Genomic DNA, 12,230 nt, shown 5'->3' with positions numbered 1-12,230 from the left:
GGAGTGGGACAAACAGTCCACGAACAGGAATCTAATTACGCAACAACAGGGTCCCCGTTTACCACCGTCCACAGCCTTTGTTGCCACAGCCCGGTTGGATCCATCTGACTATTTATTCCCTTGTCACCCAACTGCCTCTGTCTGCCAACTCCTCTCCTCCCATCCCCCCCCCCCCGTCTCCATTCCCCCCCTCATGATCCGCGCATCACCTACTGGCCCTTGACAGCCAACTCCACCCCACCGTCTCCATTCCCCTCCCATCGCCCTTCACCCCTCCATGATCCACCCATCACCTACCAGCTCTATCTGACAACTCCTCTCCTCCCACTCCCCCACCTGCCTCCATAACTCACCAATCACCTACCAAACCGTGCCTCACCCTCTCTGTCTCTTTTACTGGCCATCTTTCCTCTCCAAGCTCAGCCCTGATAGAGTATTCACCCAAAATGTTGATAGTTCTTCTCCTCCCCACCCCCCACCATAGTTGCTGACTTGGTGGGGAACCAAGTTTGCCTGCGTGAAGCAATGAGGCGGTTAATGGATGGAAGGGGTATTAACAACTCCAGTCAATGGGACTGGGCCAACTAATAGTTCAGCATGGAGCAGACAGGCTGAAAGGTCTGGATCTGTGCTGTAGTGCTCTATGACTGATTGGTCTCCCCCTTTACAGCTGTTTGAGGTATTACTGTAAAGCCCGTCCCTAAGTGAAGCGGCTCTATGTCCCAATGATCTGTGAGAAAGAAAGATGGCGAGTGGTAGAGGTGAGGCAATTTACAAAGTTATCAGAAAAACCCCTTTGCATTTCCAGAGCTAGCGATCACTGCACAAACAGCAGACCAGAAACACAAAGAGCTTCTCCAGGTGCTGGGAATCCAGAGTAACACTCCCAAAATGCTGGAGGAACTCAGCAGGTCAGGCAACAGCATCTATGAAGAGGAGTATACAGTTGACATTTTAGCCCAAGACCCTTCATCGGAACAACAGACCTCTGATCATGATGCAGATTCAGACCAGAGATCTGTTCTTCAAATTTCTTTGTTTATCTCTTGTAGACGTCAACGTACGATGAAATGTGCAGTTTGCATTAACAGCCAATGTAACATTTCTTCAATCGTAACAACGTTCTTGGGTCATTGAGATCTCATCTGGGGGAGGTATGACCTGTACAAAAGGCACCTGAACCCGAGGGGAAACAATATTCTTGCAGTTGAGAAAATTGTTGAGAGTAATGTTAGAACTGTCGGGGAGGGTTTAAACTAATTTGGCAGGGGGTTGGGAACAGAGTGAAAGGACTCAGGATAGGACAGATGGTAAAAAAGCAAAGGTAGTGTGCAGTCAGGAAGATGATAGGACAAAACTGCAGCCAGCAGGGTGAGTATCAGTGCATTAGGGATGCAGAATCAAAAAGGGTAGCGAATACAGTACTTGAAGTGTTGTATCTCAGTGCACAGAATATAAGAAATAAAGTGGATGATCTTGTTGCATTATTACAGGTAGTCAAGAATGATGTTCTGGCCATCACTGAATCGGGGCTGAAGGATGGTTGTAGTTGGGAGCTGAGTGTCCAAAGCTACACATTGTATTGGAGGGATAGGAGGGTAGGCAGAGGGGATGGTATGGCTCTACTGGTAAAGAATGGCACTAAATCAGTAGAAAGATGTGATATAGGATCAGAGGATGTTGAATCCTTGTGGGTTGAGTTAAGAAACTGCAAGGGTTAAAGGACCCTGATAGCAGTTATATACAGGCTGGGATGTGGATCACAGATTACAACAGGAAATAGAAAAGGTGTGTCAAAAGGACAATGTTATGATAGTCATGGGAGATTTTAACATGCAGATTGATTGGAAACATCATCTTCACATCCACTTTATCTAGGCCTTTCAACATTTGATAGGTTTCAATGAGACCCCTTCCTTCTCCTCCTAAATTCCAGTGAGTACAGACCAGAACCATCAAATGTTCTTCATATGATAACCCTTTCATTTCCAGGATCATTGCTGTGGACCTCCTCTGAACCCTCTCCAGTGTCAGCACATCCTTTCACAGGTAAGAGGCCCTAAACTGCTCAGAGGCCTCACCAGTACCTTATAAAGAATCAACATTACATCCCTACTTTTATGTTCTAGTCCTTTCAAAGTGAATGCTAACAATGCATTTGTCTTCCTCACCACCAAATCAACCTGCAAAAGAACCTTTAGGGAACCCTGCACGAGAACGCCTAAGCTCTTTGCACGTTGGATTTTTGAATTTCTACCTGTTTAGAAAATTCTCTACTCTTTTATTCCTTCTACCAAAGTGCATGACCATACACCTCCCAACACTATATTCGATCTGCGATCTGGAGTGTGGTGGGAGAATCTAAGACCAGAGGACACAGCCTCAGAATAGAGAACAGAGATGAGAAGGTAATTTTTTAGCCAGAGGTGGGAATTCATTGCCACAGGTGGCTGTGCAGACCAGGTCATTGGGTATATTTAAAGCTGAGTTTGATAGGTCTGCTCCTAGGGCAGCCCCGCGAGTGTCACCACACTTCTGGCACCAACATAGCACGTCCAACTCACTAACTCACCAACTCACCAACTCACTAACCCTGACCCACACGCCTATGGAATGTAGAAGGAAACCAGGACCCAGAGGAAACTCAGGTGGTCACAGGGAAAATGTACTCTGTACAGCAGCAGGAGAAGAACCCTGATCTTCTGAACCCTGGTGCTGTAAAGCGTGTTCTACCAAGATGAATCTTTCAGTGGTTGGGAGACTCAGAGTGATGGGGAACAGGCAGTGGAGGGAAGTTGAGATGTGGTGGGGCAGGCTCGAGGGTCTATAGGCCTCCTCCTGCTCCCGTGCTCCTAGCCCCAGTAACGGACTTGCCCATGACACACTAGTCTAGCTAGTGTTGCTGATGGGGCAAATGGTAGGGACATGCACTGGTGATAATCCCTGTCACCCTTCAGCACTCAGTCCTGATGCTGCAGGTAGGGGTCAGGCCTGGAGCAACTCAGTATGACCAAGTTTGCCACCTCAGTCTGACGGGAGTGAGGGGGGGGGGTCACCTCAGTCTCACAGAGGGAGGGAGGGGGTGACACCGCAGTCTAACAGGAGTGAGGAAGGGTCACCGCAGTCTCACGGTGGGAGGGAGGGGGTGACACCGCAGTCTAACAGGAGTGAGGAAGGGTCACCTCAGTCTCACGGTGGGAGGGAGGGGGTGCCACTTCAGTCTCACGGAGGGAGGAAGTGACACAGTCTCACGGAGGGAGGGTCAGCTTAGTCTCACGGTAGGAGGGAGGGAGTGACAGTCTCATGGAGGGAGGGTCAGCTCAGTCACACGGTAGGAGGGGGTGCCACCTCAGTCTCACGGAGGGAGAGCCACCTCAGTCTCACGGAGGGAGAGTCACCTCAGCCTCATGGTGGGAGGGAGTGCTGACATGTTTTAGGATTATAGGGTTGGAAAATGATTTCCGGACTCCTGTGAATAAGGGGTTGAGATTGTTGTTCTGTTCTGCAATTTGCTTGTACTGCTTTCAAACTGACTGGTGTGGTCTCACGCCTGTTGCTTGCATGGCTTCGAAGAATTAAACTGAGCGCTCCTGTCTCGTAAGATAGTATCACGACCAAATTAGACATCGGTTCGCAGGAGCCTGTGACCCGGGTGTGACCCGTCTTAGCGGTAAAAGCCAGGGTACGGTATAACATTGCTCTATGAAAACGCTGGACTAAGGCTAAAGACAAGAAATGATGGTTAAAAGGTCTCCATTATCTTATCCTGGACATTGTCTGTGGTTGATGACCTTTGGCCTATTAAGGCAACCAAAGGATCTTTCTCCTAAAATTTCACTGTTGCTGGGCACGTGACCAGCTAAGAAAATTGTTTCCTGCTACATGACAGAAAGGGAATGAAAACAGACTCTGTATCTGTGTGCAGATAGAGACCCTCGGAACGGGCTGTTGTGGGCCTAGAGAGAGCTCTCTCCAGTAGCGAGCTACTAAATAAAAAGCTGTTGCTTGTTCTCTGTAGTAGTGTGTGTTCTTGGTAACGGGTAATAATTAGAAGGAACGTTTGATAATTTGGCGAGCCAGCCAGGAGTCCAAGATGAGGTATTTCTGTGAGACAGCGTCAGTGATCGGCTTGGTGGCAATGACCTGAGACAGATGGGCCCACGAGGTAAGATTCACCTTGATCTCTCTCATTAGTTGTCCACCTTGTCAACCCCTTTGTCTACGGGTAATCCTGTGGCAGACTCCGGAAGAACCATTAAGATTACCCGACTACCACGGTAAGGGGCTTGAGGATTCGCCCAGGTGTAAAACAAGTGGGCTTGAGGATTTGCCCAGTATAAAAAGTGGGTTTGATGATTCACCCTTGTTTGAGAAGGCTTAGCGGAGTTAATGTGGTATAAATAGGTTTTCAAGTAGATTTACAATGATTTGCCTGTCTCAGACACCCTGCCTTAAACTGGTTGTTAGGAAGGGAAATCCCCCACGCGAAGATCAGGACCCTGAAGTGGGTGCAAAGAGACACAGCACAAGATTAATGGGTTAAAAGAAAAAAAATGTGTTAGATCCTTGATAAATTAGGACCGGAAACCCCCTTGTTCAAAATTTATAAGCAAAACCCGACGGACAACAATGATTTTCAGAAATCATTTGCTTCATTAGATAAGAAATTGGGAAGTGAAAAGGGGCCATTAGGGGAGACTTGAAATGTGAAGAAATGTATTAAAATGAAAGAAGGTGTAAAAGTAAATCAGGTGAAAAATGGAAAATTTTAATGTCAAAATGAAAAAAATGGCAGAGAATTAACCAGTAAGTCTAGACAAAGAAGTTGGAAAAACAATGCATGTAAAAGAGGGGCTAGTGAGTGTGATAGGGAAGACAAAGCCAAGTCATGGGAAGAGTTAATAAAAACACAAAATGCTGGCAGAACTCAGCAGGCCAGACAGCATCAATGGGAGGAGGTAGTGACGACGTTTCGGGCCAAAACCCTTCATTAGGAGTGAAGTAACATGGGATGGTCGAGGGGGGATAAGAAGTGGGGGGAGGGATGAAGTAGAGAGCTGGGAAGTGATAGGCTGAAGGGAAATGGGCTAGGGGAAGGTGGAGAATTATGGGAAATAAAAGAGAAAGAAAGGTAGGGCTGGGGGGAGATTATAGTGAGGGGGGAGAAAGAGAAAGAAAGAGAACCAGACTAAAATTATAGATAGGGATGGGGTAAGGGGGGGCAGGGGTATCAATGGAGGTCAGTGAGTTGGATGTTCATGCCGGCAGGTAGGAGGATAACCTAGGTGGGAGATAAGGTATTGCTCCATCGACCTGCGCGTGGCCTCATCTTGACGGTAGAGGAGGCCATGGACAGACATATCGGAGTGGGAGTGGTCTGTGGAATTGAAGTGTGTGGCCACAGGGAGATCCCGCCACTGCTGGAGGACCGAGCGCCGGTGTTCGGCGAAACGGTCTCCCAGTCTGCGGCGGGTCTCCCCAATGTATAAATGGCCACATCGGGAGCACCGGATACAGTACATCACCCAGTTGACTCACAGGTGAAGTGGTGCCTCACCTGAAAGGACTGTCTGGGGCCTGGGATGGTGGTGAGGGAAGAAGTGTGGGGGCAGGTGTAGCACTTCTTCCGTTTGCAGGGATAAGCGCCTGGAGAGAGGTCGGTGGGGAGGGATTGGGGGGGGGGGAATGAATGAACAAGGGAGTCACGTAGGGAGCGATCCCTGGAGAAAGCCAAGAGTGGGGGGGGGGGGAGGGGAAGATGTGTCTGGTGGTGGGATCCCCTAGGAGGTGGCAGAAGTTACGAAAGATTATACGTTGGATCTGTAGGCTGGTAGGGTGATAGGTGAGGACCAGGGGGACTCTATCCCTGGTGGGCTGGCAGGGGGATGGGGTGAGGGCAGAGGTGTGTGAAATACGGGAGACGTGATGGAGGGCAGAGTCGATAGTGGATGAAGGGAAGCCCCTTTCTTTAAAAAAGGAAGACATCTCCTGCGAGTCAACTGGGGTTGAATATTGCAGCTGCCATTAGGACCAACAATTTGAACTGGCCGGCTAACTCGTGACCCCAGATGAAGCCAGCAATCTTTTTTTTTCTGGAACCCGCCTCAGCAGCGATGCCATTGTGAATGACTCGGCTGTGGTCGAGTCAGCATCATTACAAATTCCTGTCTCAGCACGAAAGGCCAAACTATTTGCCTTGATGAGAGCCTGTATGTTGGCTAAGAATAAAGTGGCCAATATTTTCACCGATTCCCATTATGCTTTTGGTGTGGCTCATGACTTTGGCCAGCTATGGGCCCACCGGGGATTCCTCACTTCCACAGGGACCCCTATCCAGAATTCCTCATACATGAAGAACCTCCTCAGTGCCATCCTCCTCCCAAAACAATTGGCTATCATTAAGTGCTCAGCGCACCTCTCCGACTCCTCCACAGTTACCCAAGGTAATAATCGGGCGGACAGGGAAGCCAAATTAGCGGCGCAAACTGCCATTTATATTCTCTGTAGTACTATGTGTTCTTGCATCGGGTAACGGGTAATAATTAGAAGGAATGTTTGACAATGCCACCACAGTCTCGTGGGGAGCAGCAGCCCACACTGATGGAGACAAGTCAACTTGTGTTTGGTTTCTCAGAGATTTACTTGGAAACCTTTGAACCTTTTATGAACAGTGGGGCAGAAACATGTGAACCCACCCAGCCCATCGTCGAATCTCCAAGGGCTCAGCACTTCCCTCTGCACCTAACTGCTTGTTTTCCTGACCAACAGCCTGCAGTCAGTGAAATGGATAAGAATAGGCAGCAACACCTCTACAATGATTCTAAACACTGGTGCTCCACAAAGTGATGTCCTCAGACCCCTGCTCTACTCCCTGTACACTCAAGACTTCATGGGCAGTTTCTGCTCTAATTCCATCAACAAGTTTGCAGATTTTACCATCCAGCAGTGAGCTGTATCTTAAATTAACAATGAGTCAGAGGAGAGGAAGGAAATAGAGTAATTAGTGACATGGTGTCATGACAACAATATCAACAATTCAAAAGAGCTGATCATTGACTTCAGAAAAGGAGGATGGTGCACTTGCTCCTGTCTACATCAACAGTGCTGAGATCAAGAGGGTTGAGAACAACATTATTAATTGTCTTGGTCACCCAGCCAGGAGCATTCAGAAGCACCTCTGCATCTTCAAGAGGCTAAGGAAATTTGGTGTGTCCCCATGGGCCTTCATCAATGCACCACAGAAAGCGTCCTGCCCAGATGGCGACTGCTCTGCCCATGACTGAAGAAACTGTTGTGGATACAGTTCAGTTCATCACAGAAACCAGCTTCCCCTCCATGGACTCTGACTACACTTCTCACTGCCTTGGTAGAATCCACCGAGAGCAAGCTGGTTTCCATGATGTGCTGAGCCGTGTCCACAATGCTCTGCAGTGTCTTGTGGTCACGGGCAGAGCAGTTGCCATACCAACCCGCTACACACTTGGATAGGATGCGTTCCATGGTGCTTAGATTAAAAATTGGTCAAGATTGAGGGAGACATGTCAAATTTCTTTAGCCTCCTGAGGAAGCAGATACATTGGTGAGCTTTCTTGGCTGTGACAGACAACTGGTGACAATTACATCGAGGAATGAAGCTCTGAACCCTCTTGACCTCAGCACCACTGATGTTGAAAGGAACGTGTGCACCCCCCACCCCCCACGAAGTTAAAGACCAGCTCCTTTGGTTTGCTGATACTGAGGGAAAGATTGTATGCCTGGACTGATGAAGACCAGTTTATCAAATGCCTTCTTCACCACTCTGTCTATCTATGACTCCACTTTGTGGGAACCATGTACTTATTCTCCAAGTTCTCTCTGTTCTCCAACATGAGACAGGGATCTACCACTAATAATGAATGTTCTGCCCTGGTTAGACTTCTCACTTCACCACTCGTCACACTTATCCAAATTAAAGTTCATTTGCCATTCCTTGGCCTACTTACCCAGCTGATCAAGAATAACCCTGTAAACTCTGATAACCTTCTTCACTGTCTACAGTGTTCTCTATGATGCTATTGACATCTGCAAACTCACCAAGAAAATTGAATCAGTGGGTGGGTGCCACAGTCTCTCGTTTCCACAGCAGATGGAGAAAACCAATGTGGTCACAGGGAGAACACAGAAACTCCTTATAAACAGCAGCAGGAATTAAATCCCAACCTTACACCTGATGTTGTAAAGCAATGTGCTAACCACTACACTACCTTTCCTTGCCTCTCATGGCTTCAGGGTAGTTTTCAGTGAAGCCCTCAACATGCCCAACAAAATCTCCCTACCTAAAATCCACGCCTCTAGCCATAAACGGCAGCACCCTGGAGACACAAGGGTCTGGAGTTTTATGATTCTGAAGTAATACATCTTGTTGCCTTATTATCTCTATACTCCTGTACAAATCATATAACATATAACCAAATAACAATTACAGCAAGGAAACAGGCCATCTCAGTCCTTCCAGTCTGTGCCGAATGCTTACTCTCACCAAGTCCCACCGACCTGCAGTCAGCCCATAACCCTCCATTCCTTTCCTGTCCATATACCTATCCAATTTTACTTTAAATGAAAATATCAAACCTGCTTCTACCACTTCTACTGGAAGCTCGTTTCACACAGCTACCACTCTCTGAGTAAAGAAGTTCCCCCTCGTGTTACCCCTAAACTTTTGCTCGCTAACTCTCAACTCATGTCCTTTTGTCTGAATCTCCCCTACCTAATCAATCCATGCTCTAAGCTCATCCACCTTTCTTACAATGTTCCCAGCATTAAAATAAATGTATTTAAGAAATTCTCCACCTCCTCCTCTCTGTTTATCTCTAACAGTGCAAACAACTTTACTGGCTTCTATTTCTTCCTTCTCCCATACATCTGTTCCTACACTCTGGTTCCCACCCCACCTCATATCTAGTTTAATATTCTTGCAGGTAGGTTTGCTAGAGAGGCTCCAGTGGATTTAAACCCTGTGCTTACTACAAATATCTGCTATCTCCTTACAAATTTGCTCCTCCAATTCTCACTCCCCATTAGGTGATTGATACCTGGAAATATGATGTTGTAGCTATTAGTGAAACATGGTTACAGGAGGGGTGTGATTGGCAACTAAATATTCCTGGATTTTGATGCTTCAGGTGTGATAGAATCGGAGGGACAAGAGGGGGAGGTGTTACGTTGCCTGTCAGAGAAAATATTACAGTGGTGCTTTGGCAGGATAGATTAGAGGGCTTGTCTAGGGGGACTATTTGGGTGGAATTGAGGAATGGGAAAGGTGTAGTAACCCCTAAAGAGAACATCATACTGGACTCGAGTAGACATACTGGACTCCAGTGATCATACTAGACTCGAGTAGACATACTATACTCGAGTGATCATACTAGACTCGAGTAGACATACTAGACTCCAGTGATCATACTGGACTCCAGTGATCATACTGGACTCCAGTGATCATACTGGACTCCAGTGATCATACTGGACTCGAGTAGACGTACTATACTCGAGTGATCATACTGGACTCGAGTGATCATACTAGACTCGAGTAGACATACTAGACTCCAGTGATCATACTAGACTCGAGTAGACATACTAGACTCGAGTAGACATACTAGACTCCAGTGATCATACTAGACTCCAGTGATCATACTAGACTCCAGTGATCATACTAGACTCCAGTGATCATACTAGACTCCAGTGATCATATTAGACTCGAGTAGACATACTAGACTCCAGTGATCATACTGGACTCAAGTAGACATACTAGACTCCAGTGATCATACTAGACTCCAGTGATCATACTAGACTCCAGTGATCATACATGACTTGAGTAGACATACTAGACTCCAGTGATCATACTAGACTCCAGTGATCATACATGACTTGAGTAGACATACTAGACTCGAGTGATCATATTAGACTCGAGTAGACGTACTATACTCGAGTGATCATACTGGACTCGAGTTGAGAATGTGAAGAGGGTAAGGGGTACGTGTAGAAGGGGTGTGCAAGGGGTAAGTGTAGCAAAATATGTAGACAGGACCAGGGAGAGGATACATCATTGGGGAAGTGTGGGAGGACAGGAAAGAGGAAGCTAAAATAAAATAAGCGCACAGTGAGGACCGCCGAGCACATCATTGGAGCCTCCCTGCCCTCTATTGTGGACCTGTACTCTTCCAGGTTGAAGAAGAGGGCGGGGAACATCATAAAGGACTCCTTCCATCCTGCGCACGGACTGTTTGAACTGCTTCTGTCTGGTAGGCGCTTCAGATCCCTCCAGACTAAGACTAATAGGCACTGGAGAAGTTTTTTCCCTACTGCGGTCACTTTGCTGAACAGTTAACTGCTGGCTAACTATTACTTGGATTGCACTACTTGTATGTATAATCTATATTTTCATTTATATTTATCATTATTATTGTTATGAGCAGAGAGACAACATCTGCCGGAAGTAAATTCCTTGTATGTGCACAGGTACTTGGCGATTAAAGTCTGATTCTGATTCTGATAAGATTCCAGACAGCATGTGGCAACCACAAAGAGGAACCTTGCAACCACAAGACAATGTGTTTGGCAAAGTATTTTGAGCTAGATACCTATTTCGAGTGTTTTGCTTGCATCCATACCCATTCCAAGTATTACGCTTGTGTCTATGCTTATTCCGAGTATTTCGCATGCTTAGCTGTGCAATAGCCGATCAATTGATGAATTTGAACCGGTAACCATATTTGCACAAGTAGTACCCTGCTTTTGGGTATAAGTATGACCTTTGTAAACCGACAAATTGGGAGTTGGCTACCTTACGCCTGAAGTGCGTGGGGCTGCGAACTCCTCTCTGAATAAAAACCGTTTCAGAGGTAATTCCGTGTCTCTGGTGTTTTTCCTCAACTGAGCCGGTTAATAATTTCAGGTTGACAGAGTGATCAAACGAGACTCGAGTAGACATACTAGACTCCAGTGATCATACTAGACTCGAGTGATCATACTGGACTCCAGTGATCATACTAGACTCCAGTGATCATACATGACTTGAGTAGACGTACTGGACTCCAGTGATCATACTATACTTGAGTAGACATACTAGACTCGAGTGATCATACTAGACTCGAGTAGACATACTGGACTCGAGTGATCATACTAGACTCCAGTGATCATACTAGACTCCAGTGATCATACTAGACTCCAGTGATCATACTAGACTCCAGTGATCATACTAGACTCCAGTGATCATACTAGACTTCAGTGATCATACTAGACTCCAGTGATCATACTGGACTCGAGTGATCATACTAGACTCGAGTAGACGTACTGGACTCCAGTGATCATACTATACTTGAGTAGACATACTAGACTCGAGTGATCATACTAGACTCCAGTAGACATACTAGACTCCAGTGATCATACTAGACTTGAGTAGACATTCTAGACTCCAGTGATCATACTAGACTCCAGTGATCATACTAGACTCGAGTAGACATACTGGACTCCAGTGATCATACTAGACTCCAGTGATCATACTAGACTCCAGTGATCATACTAGACTCCAGTGATCATACTAGACTCCAGTGATCATACTAGACTCGAGTAGACATACTAGACTCCAGTGAACATACTAGACTCCAGTGATCATACTAGACTCCAGTGATCATACTAGACTCCAGTGATCATACTAGACTCCAGTGATCATAGTAGACTCGAGTAGACATACTAGACTCCAGTGATCATACTAGACTCCAGTGATCATACTAGACTCCAGTGATCATAGTAGACTCGAGTAGACATACTAGACTCCAGTGATCATACTAGACTCCAGTGATCATACTAGACTCCAGTGATCATACTAGACTCGAGTAGACATACTAGACTCCAGTGATCATACTAGACTCCAGTGATCATACTAGACTCCAGTGATCACACTAGACTCCAGTGATCATACTAGACTCGAGTAGACATACTAGACTCGAGTAGACATACTAGACTCGAGTAGACATACTAGACTCGAGTAGACATACTAGACTCGAGTAGACATACTAGACTCCAGTGATCATACTAGACTCGAGTAGACATACTAGACTCCAGTGATCATACTAGACTCCAGTGATCATACTAGACTCCAGTGATCATACTAGACTCGAGTAGACATACTAGACTCCAGTGATCATACTAGACTCCAGTGATCATACTAGACTCCAGTGATCATACTAGACTCC

The 12,230-nt window shown here is 46.4% G+C and overlaps 1 protein-coding gene across 2 annotated transcripts in view; it reads left to right on the top strand.

Annotated features, from left to right (window-relative positions):
* The first annotated feature begins 4,090 nt into the window (after nucleotides 1–4,090).
* The window catches only part of LOC132397856 (thyrotropin subunit beta-like), a 32,039-nt gene continuing 23,899 nt past the window's right edge, over nucleotides 4,091–12,230 (top strand). The window contains exon 1 of one of the 2 annotated variants that reach the window (XM_059976606.1): nucleotides 4,091–4,165. The gene's annotated coding sequence lies outside the window, so the exon portion shown is untranslated. Of the gene's footprint in view, nucleotides 4,278–12,230 lie in introns of both variants that reach the window. The other variant, XM_059976607.1, reaches the window with a different exon arrangement.

Source organism: Hypanus sabinus, chromosome 8 (genome assembly GCF_030144855.1).
Source record: "Hypanus sabinus isolate sHypSab1 chromosome 8, sHypSab1.hap1, whole genome shotgun sequence".
NCBI classification, from domain to species: Eukaryota; Metazoa; Chordata; class Chondrichthyes; order Myliobatiformes; family Dasyatidae; genus Hypanus; species Hypanus sabinus.
The sequence above is the reverse complement of the archived record's forward strand: the minus strand, read 5'-3'. Positions and strand labels throughout refer to the sequence as shown.